This window comes from Strix aluco, chromosome 11 (genome assembly GCF_031877795.1).
Source record: "Strix aluco isolate bStrAlu1 chromosome 11, bStrAlu1.hap1, whole genome shotgun sequence".
Classification (NCBI taxonomy): domain Eukaryota; kingdom Metazoa; phylum Chordata; class Aves; order Strigiformes; family Strigidae; genus Strix; species Strix aluco.
The window spans coordinates 10,220,357-10,246,899 of record NC_133941.1 but is presented as its reverse complement, the minus strand read 5'-3'; the positions used below and the strand labels follow the sequence as shown (position 1 = coordinate 10,246,899).

The window sequence follows — 26,543 nt, the reverse complement described above, 5'->3', positions numbered from 1 at the left end:
AGCCGCCGCCTTCCCTCTCCGCTCCGTGCCGGCGTCGTCGGACCTGCCCGGCACGGCGGCTGGACTGGGCTGGGCTGGGCTGAGCTGAGCTGAGCTGAGCTGAGCTAGGCTGGGCTGGGCTGGGCTGGGCTCGGCCCCCGGGCGGTGGGGGAGCGGGTGGGCGGGAGGCCGGGCCGTGCCCGCCCCGCCCCGCCGCCTGAAGCGCGGCGCTCGCCGCTCCAGAAGAGGCGCCGGGCGCCGCGGGAGCGGCAGGATTACGGCGCGTGGCTCGGCGGGAAGGGCTCCGGCGAGGCTCGGTGGCGGCGGCGGCGGAGGAAGCGGCTCGGCTTGAGGTGGGCAACTTCGGGCAACAAAGTTGGGCTGGGTGCCCGGCGGCCGCCGGGGTCGCGGCTGAGGGGAGCGGTGTGGCTGAGGGCTTTCCCGCCCGCGCGTGCCTGGCTGCCCTCAGCGCTCTCGCGCCGCTGCCGCCCTGCGGGAGGAACCGTGGCCACGCGTGGGGCCGCTTCGTGGGCGCCCAGGTGTGAGGTGGGGGGAGCGGGGCTGCGCCCCGGGCACTGTCGGCGGCGAGCGCGGGGGAAGCGGCTCCGGCTGGGGGCTCGCAGCCGGCGTCAGCCCACGGGGACACGCCGCTGACGGGGAGGGGTCCCTGCCTGCTTTGGGGGGACTAATAGCGAGGGTTGGGGTGTTGCCTCGCTGAACATCTACAGTCCGGTGAGGAAAATAAAAGCTCCTTCAGGTCAGGTGCAGCCCGGGCGCTTGGTACGTGCTTCTGCAGTGCCGGTGCAAACGCACCGCTGCTGTTCGCCTGATTGATTTCTACTAATTGCATTAGCGAGGCACCTCTCCCTGCGTGCGCGGTGGGGAGCCGCTGCGCGACTTTCCATCCCCCTCCTGAAGCATCTCCTCCTCGGTTGCGAACGCTCAACAAAATTCGTCCGTGGTTCCCGAGCCGCTTTCTGCGGGGGTAGGAGAGCGCCCGGGGGCGGCGGGGCTGGGCGCTGCCGGGCTCTGTCGGCTCGGCCTGGACCGGCGGCTGCACTGGTGCGTCAAAACTACCGAAAATGTGAATGTTAGCATCCTTCCCCGAAAATTTTTTTAAGTCAATTTGGAGTTACTCAAGTTCTAGAGTGGTGCTCCTCTGGCTTTGCTTTTAATTAAGTCCTAATAATTGCCTTAAATTCAAGAACGTGGGTATATGAGCTTTTTATCATCTCTCTCTGATGTCGGTGGGAACGCCAGCGTGTTTGTTCAAAAAAAACCCAAACCCCACACCACTCCAGTGAAGGCGTTTGGAAAAGCTTTTCCTTTTTCCTCTTGAATAATCGTTTTGCGCTTTCTGCGCGTCATCTGGGACTGTTCAGTTTCCACTGAATTTCGACAAAACCAGAACTTTCCCATCAGGCAGAGGGGATAAAGATTGAGCTAGACACGAAGTTTCAGTGATACCTCTCTCGGTGTAGTCGGTGGTAATGTGGCTCGGCATAGCTCATGGCTCTGCTCTCCCTCTGTTCCTGTAGCTCTCTGCAATAGCCTCTCTGCAGGTTTTGTCTGCTCTGGTGTTCGTTCCTTCACGAGTGGTTTGCCTTCTCTTTTGGAACTTTTTGATTTTTATTTGTGATTCATATCTTACTGGGTATGAGCTGCTGGTGTCCCCAGTATCACTGTGTGACCTTGTTGCCAATTAAGTATGGTGCCTGGCTGCAATTAACCTAAATCCAAGCACCATTTTGTTGTATGTGTCGGAGAGAGATCAGTCCATTTCTGATGTGAAATGAGCCAGCAGTAGCTTTGGGTGCTAACTGGTTAGTCGTGATTACCTTACTGATGACATTGACACACACACAAAATCAATAGCATACTGATTTTTAGCTGTCCTCAAAGTGCTTGTTTTACATCAGGGGAAATAATGTCAGTATTTTTATTGTGAGTGCAAAAATATTCAAGACCTTATGAAGGACAAGCAAACTCTTCAAACTATTGACTGTGGTATTTTGCAAGAGAAACTTGAACGATAGCTTAAGCTGCATGCCAGCTTTATTCAGTGATGTAATTTTTTTAATGTATATGGTAAGTTATGAACAAATTATTAAAATTAATAATGGAAAGACTGAACTGACTTCTAAGCATTGAAAGTGTATCGCTACTCCATGTGGAATTATTCCAGAAAGTTATTTATTATGCAAGAGATTTCCCATACTAATCTGGCAAATGAATTTGTGAAAGCATTTGAAGAAAATGGTTTAGTGAAGGTGTGTAACTCTTGCTAAAAATGCTGCCGACTTGTTGGGGCTGCAATTTAGAGGCATGTTGATGCCCTGTGATTCTTCCCTGTGCTGTGAGCTCGCTGTCCAGCTGCAAAGGCACTTCCCTTGCTCATCAGGGCTCCTACAGGCTTTATAGTGTTTTTACTTCTGTATTACTTGTAGCGTTGTCTTGCCCTGGGAATGAACTGCAGGCTTTTGAACTGCAGGCGTTGGTGTTTTCTGCTTATGTAAAGCAGTAGGAGGTGCCATTCGGGTCTGTGTTGTCAGAGCAGAGGATCTGCAGGTTGGCACTGGCATCTGCTAGGGGATTTTTCCAAAGTTGGTTTTGCCGACGGTTGCTTAATGAATAGAATATCAGGTAAGGTTGCCTAATTAATCTGCGACTTGGTACCTTTTATGTTAAGGGAAGTAACACTACTAGACTTCTTGAGAGAGCCTATGGGGTTCGGAGCTGCTGCGGAGTAGTGGCAAGCTCTGGCCCTGCACGTAACTCCTGTAGCTCTGGCAGTCATTCAGCTCCCGTGCCGGTGACCTTGGTTAGGGTCTTGCACAGAAATCTGTGCATGTATCCAGTTGGGTGCCCAGTCTGCAAATCACTGGGCTTGGGGACTTAGGGACGTGTGACTTACAGACCTACTAAAAGAACGTGTTCTTTAAATTCCTAAAGAGCTAGTCACTGTAGGTACCTAGGAATGCCATATTTTCATGTTACTTTTCTATAATGTTTGAATCGGAGTTTCCCCCTGCAAATGAACATTTCTAACTGCTTGTGCAGGGGGGATGGTTTTGGGGTTGGGTTTTTTTTTTTTTGAGCAAGAGTCATTGTCTTTTCATTTTGTGCCACATCTTCATATTCTTATGTAATGGGAAACTTCTGCAAATAGGTTCAAATCTTTTTACTTTTTTCCTGGAAGAGACTGATTCTTATAAATGACATAAGCCAGTGGTTTTATATGACTGTAAGTGATTATCAGGGTTTACTTTGATGCTAGAAAACACAGATTAACTACAATCTGCAAGCAAGATTTTTCATGTGTTTGAAACAATGAAGGGCATGGTGGTGTGATGCTGCTGTCTGATGAGCCAGCGAGCGTCCAGAGAGAGGGAAGAAGTTATTAGTGATGAGGCATGGCTATGGCTGGTGGTAAGCATACTTCCTGAGTATAGAGAAGACTTTGAATGGCTTGAGAAATAAATTAGAAGATGTGGTTTGATATACTAGAAGATGCAAGGAAAATGGGAAGTGTGTTCATCTGTAAAGTGACTTTTTGCATGTATTGGTTTTCATCCTTCTTGGTGCTGACTTCTGGCAGCTAGGTCTGTCTTGTTCTGGTATCAAATATTTAGCCTTCTAGTTCATATTTGAAACTAGTGAATGCTAGATCATAGTCACCTGAGATGCATGCATGTGTTAAAGTTGAACACTACTACAGTTACGGGTGATGGGAAATTACTTATTCGGGGGATTTCTGTGATGGATGCATTACTTAAGGTCATGTACATGAGTGATGTCAAGATGGCTTAAGTGACAAAATACTTTGAAAATCGACTTTTGTTTAAAGAAGTCAAAAGTTACTGTTTTGGTTCTTCAAAACTGAATGTGCCACAGAAACTGTCTCTGGAAATGGAGGAGCAGATGATGTGCCTTCATGCTCATGCTCTGAAGTGGTCGCTCTTGCTGCAGTCCTTAACAAAACACACCTGCAGTGACAGCAAGTCCTTTCCTAGGTCTGTTTGTTTGGTTTGGGTTGGTTTTTTTTTGTTTTGCAGCTCTACAGCTTAAGTTTCCCTCAGAGGCAGCCTCTTTCAGCCAAACCAGAGAAAGATCAGTCAGTGATATCCCAATTAAAAACGATTAAAATGCAGAAGGATGAAGTTGATAGAGCTGCAGTCTTCTCTTATGCTAACATCTCCTTTGATTTAGCGAAGCTATTTAGAGTCATAGCCCTAACTTCTCGATGTAGATTTGAATATCCACGTTTTATAGCATGTGGTGTAGGAGAACACGAGAGGAAGAAAATTAAAAAATGATCAGTAATGCCTTGTCACATGCCTTAACATAGGAAAGGATTAGGTAGAGGCTGCAGGTTTGCATAAACTGAGAAGTACTTACCTCTTTACAGGTACTGATTCAGTGCTCAAAAGGCCCATATTGTTCTCATGTCCATTGAAACAGATGAAAACCAGATCAAAGTTGATGGCCTTTTAAATGAAAGTGTATCCAGGAGGGTACTGTTTGATAACAAAAATGGGAGGGGGGGCAAGCTTTGACTACAGTCAACTTAAATTTACTATAGATAGGGTTTGAGTTTTTCTTTTTTTTTTAGTGTGATGCCTAATACAAAGAAAAGGGGAGCTAATACAGAATGGAGGGAAGTGGCAGGAGTTCATAAAATCTTAAGGATGCTTAGTCTCATACTTGGTTGATTGAAGAGAGAACATGGTGGGCAGCTGGTAGAATAATGCAGATACTTTGTGTTGATCTAAAACATGTGTGTTGAAATTCAGTCTGAGAAAAGATCAATTAAAATACAGCTTGTAATGTATGTAGCATTTGAAAGAGCAGTTTTTATACTCTTAAAGTTTCACTTTTTAAATAAAGTATAATATTCCTTAAAGTCAATGATACTTTAATTTTGCATAGCTGATATGGGATTTTTCCCAAACTATATAACTTTTAAGTATTTTTCAAGAGAAAAATGTATCTATTGATCAGTGTAAAGAATAATTAACTGGCAAAGTTGCTGCATTTCCAGCTGGGTAAAACAGCAGTCAATGCTACTGAAGTTGTGCTCAGCCCTGAACAGTCATGTCTGCAGCCTACTTGTGTTCTCCTGGAGAAAATTACCTAGTGAGAATGGACAGCATTTGAAAGCAGGACATGTGTTTTAGTGTCTTATTAATCCTGATTGCACACAGGAGAAACTTTGTCTGTTTGCAGTGTTTGTGAATCATGAAGCATTTAAAATATGTACTGTAGAGCTATCAATATGGTGGGCCCCCAGAAAATGAGACACAGCAACATGGGCTGTAAAAGGCTTTTGAACAAGTGCTTCAGATAATAGGAAGAGAAAACCAGAGATGACCAGACTTGTCTGAGAGGTTCTTATTGATCAGTTATTTATTGGGTGCTGGAAAATACAAGAATAAACCTCATGGTTTTTCCATTAGAGAGTTACACTGCTGACTTGCACCCCAATGCACCAAACTCGGGCAAGTATTTATTCTAACTGGTTTGTTTTGAGGTACTTTAACAGCAATAGGTTAGACTTTTTTTTTTTTCTTCTCTTTAAATATTGGAAACAAGCATTTGTTGTCAGGCTAATTCCAGAGAGTCAGGGTGACATTTATGCTTATGAAGAGCATGCTTTTGAAATGTAACAGTTGACTGAACTGTCTTTTATTTTCCCTGACCTGTTATCTGCTTTGTTTCTTGTGTCTGGAAGTCTTGTAGCTGAACCCAAACAAACTCAAAAAAACAAAACCAACAAAATAACAAACCAAAAACCGACCTCAAACAAAACCCAAATACGACCACCCCAAAACAAAACCCAAAAGAGAAAAAACACAACCCCAAAAATGGTCCCTCAACATCATTGCATAGTAAATGATCTGCTAATATGACTTTAGATGTATATGCACTGTTGCTTCACCCATCTGTATGCAAAGATACAGTGGAAGCTGTTTTCATTTAAAGGCTTGTTCCTTCTGGTGCGCTGCTGTCATGGGCGGAGGTTGGGCATGAGGATCTCTGTAATACAGTGCATATTATTTAAATTTCTGACCTGCAGCTTGAGGGGGGAACACATAATATGATGACAAGGAGCTAATAAGTGTAAGCATGAAGGAGTTTATAAAATCTTTGTGCAAGTGAAGTCTTGGCTTACAAGACAGTACCACCGATGTCCCTGTCACCTTGGAGGCCCGTGTGCTGCCTAATAGGTTGCAATTCCAACAGCTGAGGATGGAGCAAGGCTCTGTGCTGCACCCCTCCCCAGGTGTGTGTCTGGTGGTGGCAGGTGTCCCTGATCTTCTGATTGCAGCTTATTTGCAGCAAAACTCCAGAATGATTAAACTGATCCAGCTGTTACAAATTAGTCCAAACTGTGTTTCAATAAAAAAAACCTTAATAAAGCATTTTTTTAGCCATAGCAAGTCACTTGTGTATCACAGTGCCAGGGACACCGTGGAGTTGAGACCTGCTCTGCTCGAGTGAGGTGTGGTGGACACAGCGCAAGAAGCACCAGGGGCATCGGGTATGGGCAGGTTTCCTATCTATTACTATAGATCTATTCCTGTATGATGTTTCTTTAATTTTGAGATGTACTTGTACGTTCAATTGTAATGGAGAAGTGAGAAATCTTGCATTTTACTGTAGTTTTAAAACAGTAGTTTGAGCTTCATTGAAAATTTATGGTTAAATCCAGATTACTTTGCCATCTACACTTTTATCCAAGCAGTGATGGGCCACCCTGGCATTAATTGATTTAGAAAATGCTGCTCTTATTCCTGTTTTTTGTGTACTGGCTCATTTTTAAAAAATACTGTACTATTTCTCTAGCACTGCTGAAATCACAGTACCATGTTTGTAATTTGGGGAGTGCGTTTCAGTTCAATAGGCCTTGACAATTCTGAAGAGTATTATCGCTCAACATATTTAGGTCTCTTATGAAATTTAAAATATAATAAATTACAGCTGTTTGTAGCTGTAAACTTCTCTTTGGAGTAAATTGGTGGGGAAAATCAACTGGTTTTCCACAATCTGACTTAATGTAAAGCATGGCCAGCATCCCTTTTGCTTGTACAGAGGTCAGGACAATCATTTTCAGCATATTGCACTACTTGACTACATAAGGAGCAATCCCGTCTAATCCAATCCAGAGTGGGTCAGTAAATGATAAATTTTGTTTAGCTTGCAAGCATACTGATTTTCACAGTTCATTTACGGAAGAACCATGCATCTCTGCTTTTGAAGATGCTCCATTTGTTGAAGTCCTTGTCTCTTAGCATTCCCAGTAAAATGTGTGAGATGAAAAATACCGTTTTAATGACATATTATTGTGCAGATATTTTACATGGAGAAAGTGGGAAATAGGACTTGCATGGTTGATATAGAAACCATTGTTTAATTTTCCTGAATATAATCAAATGTTTTGATTTCCTCCTGGCTTCATAAGGCTTATTGCAGTTGCCTGGATGTGATTCTGTCCTGCTGGTTGAGGATAGTTGTTTCTAAAACCATAAAAACGGGGTCTTTATTTGTTATCACCCAACTACTTACTGGTACCCTCACCGAGGAGGGGGACAGACATCAGGGTGAGCTTGATGCTTATTAGATGCTGGAGCAGGTAGTAACCCTTGGTGGTCCTGATCTTGCAGGTGCAGGACAGTAGCGCTCTCCTGGGTGGTGGGACTGGGTGCTGGTAGAACATACACGTGCAGGATCATGTGCAGTTTTTACATCAAAAACTTACGACTAAAATGTCAGCATTTACTGTGACTTTTCCTTTATTTAAATGTTAATTTTTTTGGTGCTTGCTGCTACAAGTGTTGTGCAGGTTCCTGTGTGTGCAAAGCTGAGGTTATGAGTGGGAGGAAAGCTCTCTTCAGCATCCTGGGTTATTTAACATCTTGGCCAAGTGTATTGATGTAGGTTGTAAATGGCAATGAATAGAAAAGGCTGTATATGCATGTATGTTTTACTAGGGTAATCTATAAAGCAGAGTATACGTTGATAGCATTTCTGCTAGGTCACTGCTTGACTACCAGTACCTCTTTCCCACTGCAGCATGTTATGCTCTGGGAACATGCTGCTGGACAATTGTTTGTTTTTAAAAAGTGCTGCAAATGCTCTAAAAAAACTTAGCACAGTGATCAAGAGCTATTGGCATATATACTATTGCATGTGTGTGTGCACTTTGAGTCTTTTACATTATTAAGATTAGTAGAAGACCCTCTGTGTTCTTACCTTCAGTATTTGAAATCTGAGCATTCAAATGCTGTGGAAAATAGTGGTGAATATTAATTCAGCCCTTCAAAAGTGTTAAGGAAAAATACATTTATCTTTCAGGTTATTCTACTGAGTTTTCTGTCTGCAGTTAAATATTTTGTTGCAGGAAATTATATTGTTCATTGCAATAAGAGAGACCAGAGGGTGTTTTTTAATAATTCTAAATAATTGCTGCAATCAATATACAATTTTAAAACAGCAGGATTTATAAATGTAATGGCATGAGTAGTGTAGGATAATGATTACATTGCATATTACTGAAATGCTGCAGGTTTGAAGGTGGGATGTTTCTGGCATTTCCACAGTTATGGGAGAGCACTGTGTTGAGTAAGGATCTTCCCTAACTCATGTTGGCGGTGGTTGTCTCCTTGACCATATGTTTCTGTTTGGAAGCTTGTGGTTGGCTGGTGAGGAGGATTTCTCTAGGCTGTGATGTAGTTCAAGCCCTGGAGTAGGTGCTTAGCAGTGATACCAGGAGGAAACCTTACTTCTGCAGGTGGGACAGGATCTTGGGGCTATAATAGGAGCATTTCTCTCTTGCTGTAAAGCAATTAAATCACATTGTACAGTTTCTTAGTGTTGCTTATCTAGCAGAAAATAGGGCTTTTTAAAACTGCTTCATTAAAGAGATCAGTACTATATTAACTATAAGCATTTTTTGAGGTGGTAGAACTGGACTTTGTTCCAGCAATGCTTTGGCTATTCTCCATCCCATCTCCTCTAAAATTTGACCACTTCGAATACTCAAGGAGGTGACAGTTGTGGAGAAATCAGAAGTGTATTAGAAGGAACAGCTGGTGCTCCTCATTTCTTCTCCTGCTGCCAACCATGACTGGGGAGAAGGGCGAATCAAGGGCATGGTCACAGAGGGGAGGCTGTTCTAGTTGAAGGCTGCCCTTTGTTGCAGCCTTTGGACTGCCCTGACCATCCAGAATGATGTGAAAAAAGCCCATTGCCAATCCACTGTGGTGCTGGGATGCCCCATTTCAGGCCATGTGCTCACATCTGCTTGTGTGGAATTGAGACTGAAGGGAAGGGGCAGATCTGAGTTCAGACTGAAAGCAACCTTTTAATTTTTACGGTGTGGGGGTTTTTTTTGTTGTGTTTTTTAAATTATTTTTTTTTTTACAATGGAGTATATGCCTGAATTATTGGTAGGCCACTGTTCCCATTTTGAATTACAAGGGCACATTATTATAAATACTTGCCCTTGAAACATATGTGAACTTATTAAGCACTAAATTTCTCTGTCACGTTGTTCTGTACTAAATTTAAGTTTCACTTCATTGGTCCATACAGTGGAACTGCTAATGATATCAGTTGTTTCCTTTTAACCTTGGGATTTAAAATATATTGCCTTAGAGTTATTAAAAGGCAATTGAAAACATTTGTGCTACGTCACAGGGGGATATATTTAAACATTGATTGATTGAAGTTGCAAGAGAGTAGCCTTGCCACTTTGGAAGTTGCCTGTTAAGTAAGCCCTGGTTTTGAGCATTGGTACCAGCTTCTGGACTATTCAGACCTGCATCCGGCTTTTTAGGAAAACTCCTGATGCTTTTGTACATGAATTGGCATTCGTTATACACTAGTGCTGGCTCCAACTCCTTCCTTTCCATCTGTCCTAGTTTTTGCTTGTGTTGACTAAATACAGTGTTTTTTCACTGTGCAGAGAAATGTATGAATGTGAGTATCTGCTTTGGGTAGTCTAGGTGGAAAGGATAGGGTTTTTAACTTTTCTCTCCTCTTTTTTATATGAGAGTGCATGTAAATATGTGAATTGAATCATCTGTTAGCGTAATGACTTGTAAAAAGTAGTGGGTGTAACTTACTGAGGGATTCCAAGTGCTTTCATGTAACTGTCCAATGAAGCTGAAACCACAAGATAGAAGGAACTGAAGTTTTCCCTGAGACCACAGATAAGCCAGTAAGTGAATATCAGATTATCTTTTTCAAGCATGTTTTCCTATGTCCAGATCTTATGAATTGGACACTGCATATAGTGGTTTAAATCAATGGGAAATGCTGTTAAGCAATGCTTCCAGAAAGTTCAGTGGAAGCCCATTGAAGGCTGTCCATAGTAAGTTGATCATCATACAGCAGAGGGAAGGGAATCCACAACTAAGTTAAGACAGACTCCTAACTTGATTTTTTTTTTTTTCTCATGTTTGCTCTCCTGTTCATGAGCAGAAATACTTGCCTTAGTAACTAATGTGTGGAATAACTGCAAGATTAAATTTTATGGAAGCTCTGTTAAGTCACATGGAATATTATCTGTACACTTGATTATGTCGTCCCTTGTGTTTTCTTCTGTGGCCAACATCTTTAGTTTTTGTAACTAGAAAACACTAAAAGTTAAAGGTGATGAGTCAGATGCTTTGGAATCTTCAGGGATCCCAGTCCAGCTCTTCAGGTAGATATGCTTTGAACGGAGTGGGTGACTGCCTACTACCCTAAATTGGGGTATGATTGGGGTAATGTTTGCTATTCCATAAAAATTAGATTTTGAGTATTAAGTTGAGTGTAACTACTGTAGTGGGAGTGAGTACCAGTGAATGGAAAGGGGGGAGAAATCTGTTACTGTGTCTATGAAAGAAGTGAATGCTTAAAAGATAATGCAAATGAGCAAATATGAAGAACTGCATAGTTAGAATCCCTTTAAACCTTGAGTACTGAAATATGCAGAAATGTTGGCAATGTGCAAAATGGGTGTATAGGGTTGATAAATGTTTATCTTGTGGTTTGTGTGATGCTACTTACGGCAGATTACTTCAAACGCATTCAGATCTACAATGACGACACTAAATTTTTTAACTCTTAAAAGAACTCACACATAGCTCACTTTGCAAAGAGCTCTTTGGGACGTTATTTCATCTGTGCAGATGTGGAGACTTGGAGAGGTGAAGGAAAGCGCCAATCATCGGTGACATAGTAGGGGCGTTGTAAATTCCTGAGGTTCGCTGCAATTTATCACCCATCCTGCCTCCCAGGGGAAAACGGTGTGTTAATTAGTCTCTCCATTATGAATTGGTACCTGTAGGTAGAACAGGGACCACTGCAGCACTTGATTTTTAGAGCTGACTCTCTTCTACCCTCTTGCCTTCTGGCCAGACAGATCTGCTCACCAGGCAGGACATCCGCACTTCCCTACGGATGGAGGAGGAGGTGAGGAAGGTGGCCAGGGGCGGCTTTTGGGTCTCCTGCAAGGGAGAGGTACAATACAATGCTGAGCCTCTCTGCTGAACCATCTGCTGGGATTTTTCCATCTTTCCTTTTTTTGTGTTTTTTTTTTTATAAAGCCTCGTAACATTAAAATGGAGAAGTGTTTAATTTCTTCACTTGAAGTGAATTGATTCACTTGTTTTATCTGTTCTGTAAACTGATTTTTAAACCAGACAAACTAAAACAACTTTAACAGGGAGAGGTTTTGTGTTTATCAGCCTTATTATTATATCGGCCTTCTAGTGTATCAGTTTCTAGCTCTCACGTTTTATCTTTTAGGATTTTTCTTACCTCTTTTTCCATTAAATTCTGAAGCAAGTTGCTGAGGTCAGGAGGTTGCAGATGATGCTGCCATACTAAAAAGGGGAGGGGGAAGAGTTTAAAGTAGAAATGAGAGTTTTACCTAAAAATTTGCAGAATTCATTAGTTCAGGCTGAGTTGTGGTGGAAAATAAGCATTGCTACATGTGTCTTGGGAGTTTTTGCCACTTCCGAGTGATGTGCAAGACAAGGTTTTGAGTCTCCTTTATGTGCAGTCATTGGTTTACAGGATAAAAAGCAAAGCTAAAGCTTGCAGAAGAGGAGGAGGATAAATCTAATTTAGCAGTCGGGAAGGAAATACGGTTAAGAATAGAGGTAATTTAAATAAATTGTTTAATCCCTCCTAAGTTTGAAAGATTTGGGGGATAATGAGTAAAAACAAAGAGATGCCTAAGTGACTTGGCTGTTTCTGAGCTATAATCCTTGAGTCAAGGGAGACATACAGAGGATCAAGTCACCTATCCCCTTAGTAACCCTTTAATTTAGCCTGCAACAGCTCTTTGACTTTGTTCATTGCAGGTCTGACAAACGGCTATGCTGGCATCACCTAAGGAGTGAATAAGTAGGCAAGGGTACAGGCAAAATCAACACTGCTGCTGAAAAAGCATCTGTGTAACCCAACCCTTGAATTTGAAAGTAATTAAGTCTTTTGGGAAAAAAACAGAACTTGAGTTCCTAAGGCTTGTAGTCCTTCACGTGAGGTTTTCAACTGTGCAGTCCCTAGTGTCTGTTTGAGCATTTAAGCATACGTTTTTAGCAATGTGTGCCTCCTCTGGATAAAGATTTATTGATTATACAGAGATATTCTAGGTACTTGGTAGGTTTGTGTGCATGTCATTAGTGACATCTGAAAAGCTTCTATTTGTATACCAAGCTTTTTACACCACAGAAAATACATGTTTTCCTCTTGTAGACTAAAGATCTCATCATTAATACTGAAAGAAGAAGGATGTATATATGTTTCCTTGACCAAACAGCTCCCTGTTAAAACTGATGGAAAAACTGGTAGAAGTTAGAAGAAGGTGGCTGGCTCAATTCATGACAAAAACCTTTTTTCTTCGATTAGGGTTGGGTGCCAGTTTACCTGGACCTGTAGCCTGCAGAAGCTGTGGAGCCCAGTGCTGCTGTGTGCAGCCCTGAGGAGCTCTGTTGCCATCACTGCTCAGCTGCAATGGAAGTGCACTCAAGTATCATTCTCTTCTTGACAAGATAAAGGGCAGCAGCTGCTCATGTGTAACACTTCTCCCATTCTTGAACATTTACTTGTTTGTCTATTTTCTCCTCTTGACTAAGCTGTTGTCCCAGAAGTAGCTAAATTAATGTAAACCCGAGTTATTTTCCTCCTCTTCCCCCGCTTTTGAGGGTCTGCCTTCTCACATAGCGTTGTTCCTCTTGTTGCTTGTCTCGCATCTTTTCTGTTCTAAAAATTCTGTTGAAATTATAGTGGAAAAAGCAATGAAGCCTTACAGAGAGCTGGCAAACAATTTGTGGAATCAAATACAATTACTGAAGTAGTTGCATATATACGGTAGTTTTCCTTTTATATGTTTAGCTTAATCTGTTTATAGATCTTGCAGTTTATCAATTTCTCACTATAATTGTTGTAGCTATTGGATTTTGAATCTCATGTTGACTATCTTTGCTATTGTATTGCTAAAGAAGCTAAAAATCTGTATGGCTCTGGTAAAGAGCTGTGTTTGTAATGCTTTAAAAGCTGTAGTTTAGTCTATTTGAGCATCCTTTTTCCTTGATAAGCTTCAAATGCAAACTGAACAGGTGTTATGTCAAACCACGCTATTCATCTGTGACTTATGTGAAGAACAAGTAGCGTTTCCTCCCTCTTCCTTGGAGAATAGCAAAAGATTGTGGGTTTTGCTTGGCATTTTGTTTTGTGGTAAGTTCTCCCCTGCCATGTAACTGGTTCACACACCAAAATCCAGATACTGGAAAGTTCCAGTATTTCATCAGGTACACTTGTAGACCAGAAAACTCTTCTGCAGATCTGTCCTACAAAACAGCTGAAATAAGTGAGTCTTCATCAAGAAACACACCATCCTCTTCAAAAGCACAGCCCCCAGGAGCCCCTGGGTGGGGAGACGAGTGGTCCCAGCCTCTCCGAGAACCGGCCCCCATGTATCCACCGTGGAGAGTGCGGTGTCCTGACATGATGTTTGACTCTGCTGTTGGGTTTCCTCTGGAAGTGGTGATGGTGGCATTTGGTGCCTCTCTATAAGGCCCTGGGGTTCAGAAAAGGATCATGGACTTTTCTCAGCTTTTTCCATTTTTTCTTCAACAACTTCCAGGAGGAGCATAGTGTCTCTTTCATGTTCATTATTCCTTCAAGTCCCAGTTTTGCTGCAACTTAATCAAGACTGTTGTAAGACTGTAAGGTTTTGACCTTGTCCTTATTCTGTCCCAAGAATATTCTTGACTGGCCCCATTGTGGGTTGATTCATTTATTTTAAAAGTTAAAAGATCCGAACAACTCATCGTAAATCTGCTATTCTGACTAGAGTAACTGCAGTATTTATACTCATTTCTACAAGTATTTCCAGATGACTGCAAAGCAGCTTCTTCATAGTCAGGCTCCACTTAAAAACTGTAAAACAATTTCTTGCTCATACTGCCAAAGCTCAACAGCTGGGCTTACTGTGCAGATGTTGCATGTCGTGCAAGGGAAATGTCAAGGAAAACAAGTATGACAGTTACATTCTCTAGTAAACTGTACTTAGCTTCTAGTGGGTGGGTGGTTTGGGGGGCGGGAGGGGAAACGGGGACGGGACAACAGGATGATGATGACACATGACAGACACGAACTTGGGTTTTTTTGGCTTCTTTCATTGGTAAGAGAGCAGAATGGCAGTACTTGAGAGGCATCTGTCCCAAGTGTAACTTAACTTGAAAACTGTTTTGATATCACTTGTTGAATGTACTCCAGAGTTAAGAAAGTTGTATAAGCTCCTTATCTGAAGCTAAGCAGCTTAAGGCAGTTGCAAAGCTCCACCACCTCGTGTTTCCTGCTGGTGAGCTATTTTGACATACAAGCTTCTCTCCCACCAGCACCTGAACATCCTAATGTTACAGATTTTGATAACTTGCATAGTTAACTGCTCATGCCTGTATGTTATTCTGAAAGAACAAAATCTTCCAGACTTTTCACATAGTTGTGATTTAAAAAAAAAGTAGAACTTGTGAAACTGATAGAAAACAGTAGTAAAGTTTGGTGAGATTAAACCTGAAGTTTTCTCTCTGCTTTCATTCCAAGATGGACTCTCTATCACTTAATGCAGAGTAGGCGTGAGTTGTGGTCTGGGTCGTTTCATCCCCTTAACTCCTCATCGGGTATCCACTTCTTTCCTGGGAACCTCGGATACTCTCAAGGTAGAAGTTGCCAGCTGCTCCCTGAAGCTTTCCACACAGTGTGAAAAGAATTATGTGGAAGCCTCAAACATATAAATCGCTAATAACCTAGACGTATTTTCCCTTTTGTGTCCAAGGATGCTCTCTTTCCCGCAGATAAGTCTGCAGTGACATTTTTAAGAGAACTAGGCTTGGAATTTGTAATTGATGCATACAACATCATCTGGAAGGGGAAATTAATATTTTTTTTTCTCTCCAGGTATCTCAGCAGAATAAGCAGAAGAAAATAATCTCCTTTATCCTTATGCCCTTTGCAATACTGTAACAAAGGGAATCTTTTCCCAGCCCTTGGTTCCTTGCAGCAGGGAGGGAAGAATCAACATTTCCACCATATTTTCAGAAAAATTTAAAGTACATCAGCCTGGGTAATAAGCACTGCGGAAAGTTAACTGTCTGCAATTCTAATTTAAGTTTTCTCAAATTTTAAATTTGTAAGAATCCACACTTTTCCTTTCCAAAAGTCTCAGCAATTTATCCAGTCAGACTAATTAATGTGGTAATGAGCATGCTGTTCTCAGATTAATTTATCCCTATACTTCCTGGGAAGTAGTATTACATAGTGATTTGAACTAGCTAAGTGGCACATGTGAGAAGAAGTTGAGATACAAACAGGTATTGCAGCAGAGAGCTGACTTATTACTTTATTTGCACAAAATGAATGTTAATGTTCCAGTGATGCAACACACATTTACACTTTACATATGTTAATTTTTACACATAGTGGAATTACGGAAATATGCTGTGCTACTTTTATGAACTGGAGGGATAGAAAAGTGCAAGTGTGTATATATATTTTTTTTTTCTTTTTGTCCCTAAGCAGGTCAGGTTTGGCAACAGAAATAACAATTTTTTCCAAGTCATCCTAGAACTGCCTTTTGCCATCACTTACTGTCAATGTCTCAGAGTTATGCGAAGTCACACTGAATATTTGGGTGGTTGTTGCCAGCAAACAGCCAATGCCGGTTACCTGGAGGAGGGTGCAACAAGCCTGATGGGATGTGTGTCTCTACAGCTGCTGCTTGTCAGAGCTGGTTCCCCCTCTGTCTCTGGCAGCTACAGGCTGTGTCCTGCAGCACTGGCTGCAGCCCCTGTTTACTTAGAAATGTAGAAAACTCTAATTCTGGGCACGCTTGTTATTTGTGTTATTTATCTGGTTCCTTTGCGAATCCTCCTGAGCGATTTATTATTCTGATAAATTCCACAGGTTTTCTCTGCATTGTGTGGAGGACTTCTGAAAAATACAACCCTTCTTTGCTTCACTGGGATATATTCTACATACCTTAGACTTTTCTAACTGAAAGACACTGGTACTTCTAGAAACAAAATCCCGGCAAGGCTTTATCATCAATTGACAAAGTTCTATTACGGTATTCTTCCTCTCCACTATGACAAGGATATGTAGATCCGATTATTATTATAGGAATGTGAAAGAAGTCTTGAAAGCCCTCTTTAACATTAGGCTTTGAAAAATCCTGCTTCTTTGTGTATGGTCAGGTGAACTTAATGGTCTTGTTAGTCAAAAAAGGCTCCAAAAGCCTTTGTAGAATTAAAATTATTTTTTATGATTTAAAAATATATGCATTGTAGACACAGCTTCAAGTACTCTTGTACAAGGTTTTTTGTAGGTGAGTTTATACTTTGTTGTTTTGCTTTAACGATACCACTTAAAGCCAGGCATAATATGTTCTTTAAGGCTCTGTTTCAGCATAAGTTCCAATCTTCACCTTCCCCCTCGGTTACGATGGAGGATGCAGAGACGTCTCAAATATTTTAGTAATTGCAGTGTCTTTCATGTCTTAGGTCATAGGTCTGACTAATCAAATTTCATATTCAACTTAGGATAACTTCTCACTGCAAGGAGGAGTAAGAACCCATCTAATATATGTGAGACACACATGTACCTATTCTTCATAGAGGATCTTCCCTCTTGATAAGGATAACTCCAGAAAAATGTAATGTAGAAGATCTTGATTTCTGTAGGAACGTTTGGAAAGTGCTAAGGGATACTCCTCTTGGTCGTAGAGGTTTAGGAAAAAGTTTTATGTAGGACTGTCCAGGAGCCTTTGCTCCTTCGGCTGTAGCACGGAAAATACAAATTCAGTGAGAGAGTGAAGTAGCCTGTCTCTAGTGGAGCTGTTCATAAAGAGTTTCTGTTGTCTTTGGGCCTCTTGCTTCTTTTCCTGGCTCAAAACGCAGGTATGTTGTTAAACTGTATAAACCATTTCCACTCAGTACTTTAAATAAGAGGTGGTAGTGAATCTTGCTAAAGGGAGTAAGGCAGCTTGGCTGCTTGCAGCCCACTGCAGAAGGGCTGAGCTTTCTGGTTCAGTGGGTTTATTGGTTCTTAAAGAATTACGCATTTAGTTTGAGGTCACTTCTGGAAAAGCGCTTTCTCTTGGTCTGCAGTACATGATTAGTAGTGAGAGCATTGCCAAGTGCATTAAGACATAAAGTGAACCTTGGAGATTCAAAAGAAACAGCATCTTCTGGGGTCTGGGGCTTGTTGCTACTTTCCTCTTAGACACAGTGGAAAAGAATTTTTCTTTGAAGAAGATGTAAAGTATTTGGGAAGTGAAGCTTTTTGGTTAGCAAAGCTCTAAGTGTAAGTTTTCTGAAGCTGTTCTTCAGACTTGTTTTGGTGCCACGAGTGATTTCAGAACAATACTAGTAGTCGTAGTAGGATGAACTAAAACTCCTGAACCTCAAAAATTAAATTTGTGTTAGTTTCTGCATCCCCATCCCTGGTGCAAATTCCATGCACTCTCTCTCTGACTCTTCTGCAGGTTTGCTTTCCTGCCAGGGCATTTTGTATCAAGGTACTCTTAATACTTTACAAACCAATTGACCTCCCTCCCTATCTTTTTCTTCCATGGTTTTTGAACCTCTGTCAGAGATTTCCTGATTTGAATTTAGTTCCCAAGTCAAGAAATAGATTTTTTTTTTTTTTCAGTACTCTAGACATTCTTAGGTTCATCGCCACTGAATGTTATCTCAGTGTAGTGCTCTGCTCCTTCCAGTTTTGTTTGGGTTTTTTTAAACCAAAGCTGTCAAACTTACCCAGCAAAGCCTGTATAGTCCTTATCATGTCTAACCTTGTACTGATACTTGAAGAGATCTTGCTAAGTAATTAACACTGCTTTTTGTAAATTATTTTTTTTCCTGAAAGTGAGGCCTTATTACGTGGGAGGGATAAAAGGATAGCCAAACAACTATGAAACTCAAGTCTGGTACTTTTTTACTGCTTTTTATGGCCATAGATCAGCTGTGGTTGCATGCAGTAATCTTGGGATAGACGCTAATATTCCTCTTTTAGTATCAATGGAGGAAAAACAGTCAATTTAACAGCTAGTATTCTGCATTTTTTCAAATCGTGGTCTCATGTTGAGACTTGGTTTCCTGCCTGGAGACATGAGTAACAAGGATACACAATTAATAATTATCATCTCTAAATTATGCAAAACTGAGATTACCTGCTGTCATTTCATTGTTCATCATGTTTCCTCCTTTTCCCCTCTTACTTTCCATCGTAGGGATCTGGGTACTGTCCCCTTCCAGTGGTGAGTTAACAAAGCAAGTGTGTATTTAAACTAATGCTGGAATTAATTTTGCAGTAATGGAGGGGAGCAGCCATGTGTGGGGCAAAACAGAGGGGAAAATGAGGAGTGGAGGAAGAGGGGTAGTGTTCTATTAAAATAAAAATACTTTAAAAAAAATACCGTATTCTGTGGTCTTAATAGTAACCATAAAATGGTTTGGTGCTGTTAAACAGTGTACTGTCATGTGGAAGCTAATCAGCCGTACTAATCAACTGAACATCTGTAATGGCTTTATCATATTCTCCAATGGGTATTATTCTGCCAGCTAGTTCAGTTTAAGTGTTTTTTCTGTTATAATCTCACTTTGGAGTTAATATCTCTGCTAGTAGTTAGAAATTTGGCTGAAATGCAGTATTCAAGTTTTCAGGCAATATCTCATAGTTTCTCTTTTAAAAAAACTTTGCATAAAAATATTTGAGCATTTCTATTCATGAGAGAGGAAAGTCTCTCGGGCTGAATAACTTTTAAAGTGAAACTTCATAGACATCAATGCAGATTAAGCTGCCTTGGTTTCAAGTAAGAAGTAGAAGGGAAGAAAGTACTGAAATGGGTTCAGCTATAACCATTCAGCTGTGACTTTGAGCTTTTCTTTCCTTTCACATCAGTGCTCTATGCTGTGGGGGATTATTTTCTTGCATGTGACTTCGAGTGAGATAATCACAGACAGGATAAATTAAGGGTACCTGTGGCCATATCTCCTGAAACTCAGTTCCTTGCTAAAATTGGTGAATTCTTCTATCTAGCTCCTCCATTCCCAGGCTATAGATATTTTGAAAGAATAAGAAAAGGCAGGTAAGACTATATATATAATGTAAATGCCTCACATTTTTTAACTTTTTTTTCATCCTTTCTTGTTTAGCTATGTACTTGAAGCATTTATGCCATTTTGTCTTCTTGGTATCTTACTACTTGGGAATTAATTTTTCTTTTACAGTTAAGCAGAGACAATACATCACCTTACCTATTCCATGTCGGCTTTCAGGCTGTAAACAAGGGTTGTGGCTGAAGCATATGGGGAAAATGGGCTGGTCCTTCAGTTTGCAAGGTGAGGTCTCAGCTTGGGACTGCAATGGTGCATTCTCCCAGTGCTGTTTTGGTCCATTATCTTCAACCATGTAAGACGGTTTGATGTGACTTATTCCCTGTGAGTAGCTACCATGACGTAGGGCACCATGTGTGGCCCAGCACCACGTTTAGCTTCTCCATCACTGGAGGCAGTTTGAAGGATGCATTGAGCTTCAAAGCAGAAGGCCCTCCAGGGGAGCCTGTGGATGTTGGCTTCCCCACCCAAACTGCTCCGTATCACAACATCAAGTTGAGTTTTCAAGCAAATCTATCCAGTGCATGCGTATTGGTTGAAAGACTGTTGTACTAGAAGATGTGTGCTGACCTCAAAACCAAGGATTTTCTGCTAGTTCAGTGATATATATGACACTCACCTTTGCCTACTGTGGCAAAAACTGTAGATGTCTAATAGCCAAAGAAACAACAAAGGATCCCCTGTGTTCACCTGCAGGCTTCTTCCTCTGCTTGCCTGCCCAGGAGGCAGACAGCAAGCCTGTGGGGTCTGTCTCAGGTCATCTCTTCCTCTTGGCTTGCTTCTGCTCGGAGGGAGAAAAAAAGAAACCTCTGTGTGAGGCTTATGGAAAGAAGAGAAACTTGGCATTGCTGCTGATGTGGAGCAGTGTGTCTTGCCAACAAGTTTGCATCAATTCTATATCAGTTTTGGTCTAGAAAGTTTTGTTGATACTGGTCAAGAAGAAACAAATGTATAGTGTAATAGTAAAATACTAAATTCACACCTATGTGTAAGTGTATAAATGTGCCAGAGGACCCATGTAGGGGACAATCATCTGCCGTAGCGTCGCGAAATACAATTGTTTGGGGGTTTTTTATGTGTTGTCCTTTGTAATGACTCCATGCTGTTACGTAAAAAAAAAAACAAACAAACAAAAAAAAAAACACAAAACAACTGACAAATTAGTGGTTAAAAAAACCAAAACAACGCAGAAAACCTGGCCATCAGACTTCTGAAATATAATGCGGGAAAGACTGTCCTTTCTTACTCTGAGTAACTTGGCTGGAAGAGTCTGCACTAAAATATATTAATAAAGACTTCAAAATATGAAGTCTGGGAGACTTTTTCCATTTAAAAGCAAAATTGAGCCCAATCCTTTGCAGGAAGCCACAAGGCCTGTGGTGGCATTCAGACAAGGAGAGGTGCAGGTGGAGCCCAGGTGCTGAGAGGCTCTTGTCCTCAAATCTCTGTTAAGAATTTTTTTCCTTTTCCGTTGGAAACAAAGTTAAGTAACTATTGATTTTTTTTTTTTTTTTCTGGAAAATGCCTGGTTAATGCAATACACAGGTCATGTTTTAAGTTTTGGTTGGGTGTTGTAACTAAAGAGGTGGTCATGCATTGAAGATTTCTTGCCTGTATTGTGTTATGCATATGAAAAGAATGCCATTAAAATTGAATAAATGTTCTTGTAGGTACTTGAGCGTTAATGAGACTTGGAAGGAGGAAAGAGAGGGTGAGAAGGGAGGGATTTTTCTGCAATTGTCTGTTTGGTATACATTATTATATTGTTACATACACTTTTTTAATATATATCTAGCTGTAAATGTGTGTGTATATGTATATATACAGCTAGCAACACATTTACTGTTTAACCTACAAAGTCTCTTGTTTTTTTCAGGCCCAAAGTGCACTGACTGTTTAATTTGTCAGTTATATGAGTTAGACACAGAATGATCTTTCTGATATGTTACAGTTTAAACTTTTCCTTAAACTGAGAATTTAATGGGATAGAAATATTGAGCTTCTGTACTGTGTCCTGTAGTGAGACAGACCAGAAAGGCTAGAGTGTACATTTTTGATTATTTTTGGGACTAACAGCAGCAATATTTATTATAGGGAGCTTTGTAAATCAGTGTAACTTTTGTCAGGAAAAGTTAGTGAACACAGGGGCCTGTTGGTGTGTAATATTTGGTGTAGTCTGATATTGAGAGTATTTCTGTGTTGAGTTTTGTATGCTTTTGAGTTGCAGTGCCCTGACAGAGTAATATATTGTCAATGCTTTTAAAGTGGATGGACTAGACAGTCCATTATTACTCTGTGGCACTTTCCTGCTCCCTAGATGCCTCAGTTCAGGTAAATGGAACTGCCTGAATTTCAGTTACTGGGCTTTGAAGCCTGTCTCAAGGGTAGGATGAGTCTTGCTTGTCCTATACCCTGATTTTATGTAGATACTGCACTTCTGTATAGGAGAAATATGAGGGAGAAGGGCACATTCTATTTAAAAAAAATATTTGAACTGATGATATTACTGTGGGCACTAGGATTATTGGAAATTCAGGAGTCTTTAAATTTTTGATGAGGAGGGAACTACTGACAAATTGCTGTAGGTAACCCTTGGAGCCAGGTCAGCAAGCCCTGATCAGCATTCCTGGGGCTCCCTGGCCAGGTGAGGTGGTGCCCGGCGGGAGGTGGATGTTAATGCCGGCTGGGACAAGGCGAGATGTACAGATCAACTTTGTTCTCGCCAAGGAATATCAAAGCTAAATTATGTATGCAATAGAAAGTGATGAGTTATATTTGGGCAACCATGCAGGATAAAAGAAGCTTTTGAAGTTATGATATGTAGGAGATGGAACCAAAGATGTTGGGAAAGAAATACTCTGTTATTTGTACCTCATCAGAGACCACTCTCATATGCTAATACAAAGCCTCCTTATATGGGAATGAGGAATGGCTAATGAAAGTAATCCTAACTGCCAAAGTTTGGTCTTATTTTCAGAGACTAAGCTCATCAGTAACATCTCTTGCCGTCCCAAGGCTTGCTGTGCTAATGGTCAGCAAGCACTGGCAGCCTGGAGAGCTGGTAATGCAAATGCAGACTTCGTAGTCATCCAAGGTATGGAAATAGAAATCAGGTAGTCAGATTGCCCCCTTTCCGCCCACTGTGCCTACACAATGCATAGTTCAACCAACTTCAGATTTGATTTTTCCAATAGCTTTGATATATTTATCATAATTCTAGAACCTTAGGTTATTTTGAAGTGATTTGTGACATCTTGTCATCTGGGTTCAAAGAATTTCTGACCTCTGGAAGTACCTGTCTTGGAACTCCTGTTTGAAGGTGATGACCCATATGTATTACCAAAAGGGCGTCTGAAATTGGTAAGTTACAGGGGGAAAGCCTCAGGCATACAAATTATAGGAATAAGGGTCAGAAAATAATAGAGGAAATACTTTATTTGTGACAGGTCAGTCTTCTGGGGGAAAAAAAAGAAGCTTTTTGAAGTTGGTTATTGGTTTGAAATATTGTTATTCCAAGAAAGGAAGAATTAATGGACAGAGCTCAGGTCGTGTCACCAAGGGTGCATTGCAATTTTAACATAATCATAGCGTTTTGAAATGCAAGAGGTTGTTGGACTGATGTTGTGTAGCATGAGTTGGGAAGGCGTTTAGTAATCTGTTGAAGTATAGAGGAATGTATCTGTGTAACAGTAATAAATGGAGGTATTTGAAGTAACAGCAGAAGGTAACTTTTGGCAATGATTGGTGAATATGAATACGTTTGGGTTTTTAACTTTAACACTGGTAGGAAATTTCAAACTTTTCTTTGTGCTAAATAGACAAGATTCCTGATTACTACAGGTAAAGAATTTTTACCAAGAAGTTGCAGCCTGAAAGTTTTGGTATGCTGTAAAAACACTCTTTCCTTCCATGTGATTTGGAAGTACAGTTTTGTCACAGAAGAGACAATTTTACTTGGAAACTGGAAGTGAGCTTGATAGTAACTAGGGCACACAAAGTCTGTATGCAGATGAACACTGCAGCAAACCTACAAGTCTGCTCCTGAGGGCTTGAGAGCCATCCCTCAGCAGCAAGGACAGAATCCACACTTGCATCTGTATCAGGACCGTGCTCTTGCCATTTGAAATCAAATATCTTGGCTGATGCCAGTGCAGTTAATATTGTCAAAGCAGGTGTCTAATAGGTGTCTTAATTCTGTTTCTTGTGTGAGTAAAAGTCTTGGTTTTTAATACTAGCAGCTTCCGTAACTAGAAGTCTTCAAAATGTTATGGAAAGAAAATGTCTTATGTTTTGGTTTTTTTAAACTGGTTAATCACAAGTCATGACTCGTTGGCCAGAAAAGGCAGATAGTAACAAGATAAATTTTGAGGTCTCAAAAGTGAACTTCTTTGTGAATATGCTTTGTCTCATCAACTTTCATATTTACCAATGTGTCAGTGTTTCATGAAGTAATGCAGAAAAGAGCAATATAATTCTGATTTAATATCTATATTTTGAATTTGATAGGGTAGGTTAATTTTTCAGTGTAACACCTTCACTGTACCAACACCAAAAATAGGCATAATTTAGTTCTTAGTGACAGTAACTAAACATACCATTCAAACTTGATACACTGTTTGGCATAGGTCTTCCATGTATGTTGGGTCTAGAGTTGCTATTGCTTAAAAGACTTACTAATTTTAAATTGTATCATGTAATTGATTAAATTGAAAGAGTTAAAAGAGATTCCCCTGTAAACTTAAGGAAAAAAGCAAAGCTGGTTCTTTTGTGAAGTGTTCCCATCGGTGTCCCAAAATTGATTGAGGTGGGCTGTCTCTGCAGGTGGTGCAAGGTAAAGACTTCTGGCTAGATTTAAAGAGGTTCTCAAATTGTCGATACACAGAGTTGTGGAAGGTGGTGGTCTTAAAATAAAGTAGGATTCCTCGGGGCTTTAAGATAAATGTCATTCCTTAATTATCTTCCTTTTGCAACTTCACTGGTTCTGTTGACGTGGAATAAGTCCCTGTGGTAAAAGGCTCAGCTGAGTTAAACCTTTCTTTGGTGGTTATAGCTCTTAAATGGAAGAACTGCAGATACCAAGTTCAGTAAACCCTGTTGGTGTATTCAGAAAGGGTCATAACGTCGTGGTGAATAAGAGGTATAAAGCAGAGATGCTCTGTGATGCTGTTTGGAGAAAGATTCGTATACAGGGAGAGAGGGCATTCAGTTACTGCAAATGTTCTTTGTTCCACTTGGAAAAGGAGGGACTGAAATAAGTTTAGGGCTAGGGAAGATGCTCTGTAAACCAGAATCACCTATGTGGTCCGTGTACTGGAGAGATTTAGGTCAATTCCAAAGGATGGACAGGCAGGTGAAGCAGGCGTGGTGGCTGAAAGAGTCAATAAATGCAGTGAGACAGAGCAGCTGTAAAAAAACTATCCACAGAACAGTTGCTGGTTCTTCTATTTTAAGCTTTCATAAATTTTGTTTAAAATGACACTTTTAACTAAGTCTCTGCTAATGACACACTGGAGATGACTTCAATCCTGCTTAGGGCTTGGTAATGGTGAAGTTTCTCTAAAACTTTCTTCCTCTTTTTTGTGCCTAAGTCCAACTTCATCATCCTGATTTGTCTATTGTTGATATCCCTGTAGGGACAGGAAGGCCACAGGCAGCCTCACAATTGCTACCTGCAAAGGCTGCTGCCTAATGAGTGGTGCTACCATGTGCCTGTGGAGCAAAGATCTAATGAGACCCCAAAGGAGTCAGAGCAACCACGATTTTCCTTAGAGCACCTTTTTAAACTTTTCTTTGGAACAAGCCATGGTATTGCATAGTGGGTTTTTTAACCCTATCATGCTTCTTTAGCATTTAGCTGGTCAATTCTTATTTATTTGCAGTCTTTCAGGTGTATTAGATGCATTTTACATCTCTTTCAGAATACTGCCAGTGCTGGCTCTGTAATATTCTGTATTTCCTCTGTGTTTTGTTTTTTTCCCAAAGCCTTTCCAATCTCTAACATTACTCAGATACTTCACTCTCTAGACTTGCCTGTTGGAGGATATCAGAGTTGAATTAACTATTCCTTCAAGTGACAGAAATCCCTTCTGAGCTCTCATCTTGAGCTGGCACCACGTCTGCATCAATGGAACAAAGATATATTTGATTTTAAAAAAATTTTAAAACATAATAAAATTTGTGGATTGGATAGGCCTGCCCTTGACTTGATAATTCCATATACCTTTAGCACTTTTGAGTTGGATTCATTTCTGCAGTCAGATCCAAGTGAACTGGGCTATCTTGGTATCAAAGATTAGAGATTATCCAGTATTAGAGAAAGACTAGCTTGATAAATTAGGGGCAAACATAGTTTTATAGTGGTTTTGTTACAGTCTTTTGAAAATTCAAAGGAAATACAATATTAGCATTTTCCAATTTTTTTGCTGAGCATGGAAAAGTGTGTGGTTTCCATACAAAACTAGAATATCTTCATTATGGCACTGATTCCTTTCAGTCTTAGAGAAGGGACTGTAAGAGGCAGAAACTTAATTTGGTGATGTGTAAGTAACTAATTTTTCACAGCCAGTAATTTCATTTTGAGGGAAATGAGAAATGAATATTTCCCCCCAGCTCCCCAGAAAAAGGGTTACTTGAAGTTACTGAGGGGTATTCCACACTAATCAGTGCATTTTCTTTTTATGATGCCTTGTGGAGATGACTTTATCATTAACTAGAGTATTAATCTCATAATTTATCAAGATGAGATTCTAATAAATCTTTCCCTTTGCAAAGATATGGTGACCTCTAGTGTCAGGTACATTAGTTTATTTTCTGTTTTGTGGTTTGTGACCAATACAGAAAAGTAAGTTCTAGGTCTCTGTAGCTCTCCTAAGTTCCAGGAGTTTCTGGTTA

General features: G+C 40.7%; 1 protein-coding gene across 4 annotated transcripts in view; it reads left to right on the top strand.

The window, feature by feature from the left end:
- Nucleotides 1-234: 234 nt before the first annotated feature.
- Nucleotides 235-26,543, top strand: part of LOC141928207 (contactin-3-like) — a 113,215-nt gene continuing 86,906 nt past the window's right edge. For 3 of the 4 annotated variants that reach the window (XM_074836048.1, XM_074836047.1, XM_074836045.1), the window contains exon 1: nucleotides 235-332. The gene's annotated coding sequence lies outside the window, so the exon portion shown is untranslated. Of the gene's footprint in view, nucleotides 333-10,156; nucleotides 10,202-26,543 lie in introns of those variants that run through there. The other variant, XM_074836046.1, reaches the window with a different exon arrangement.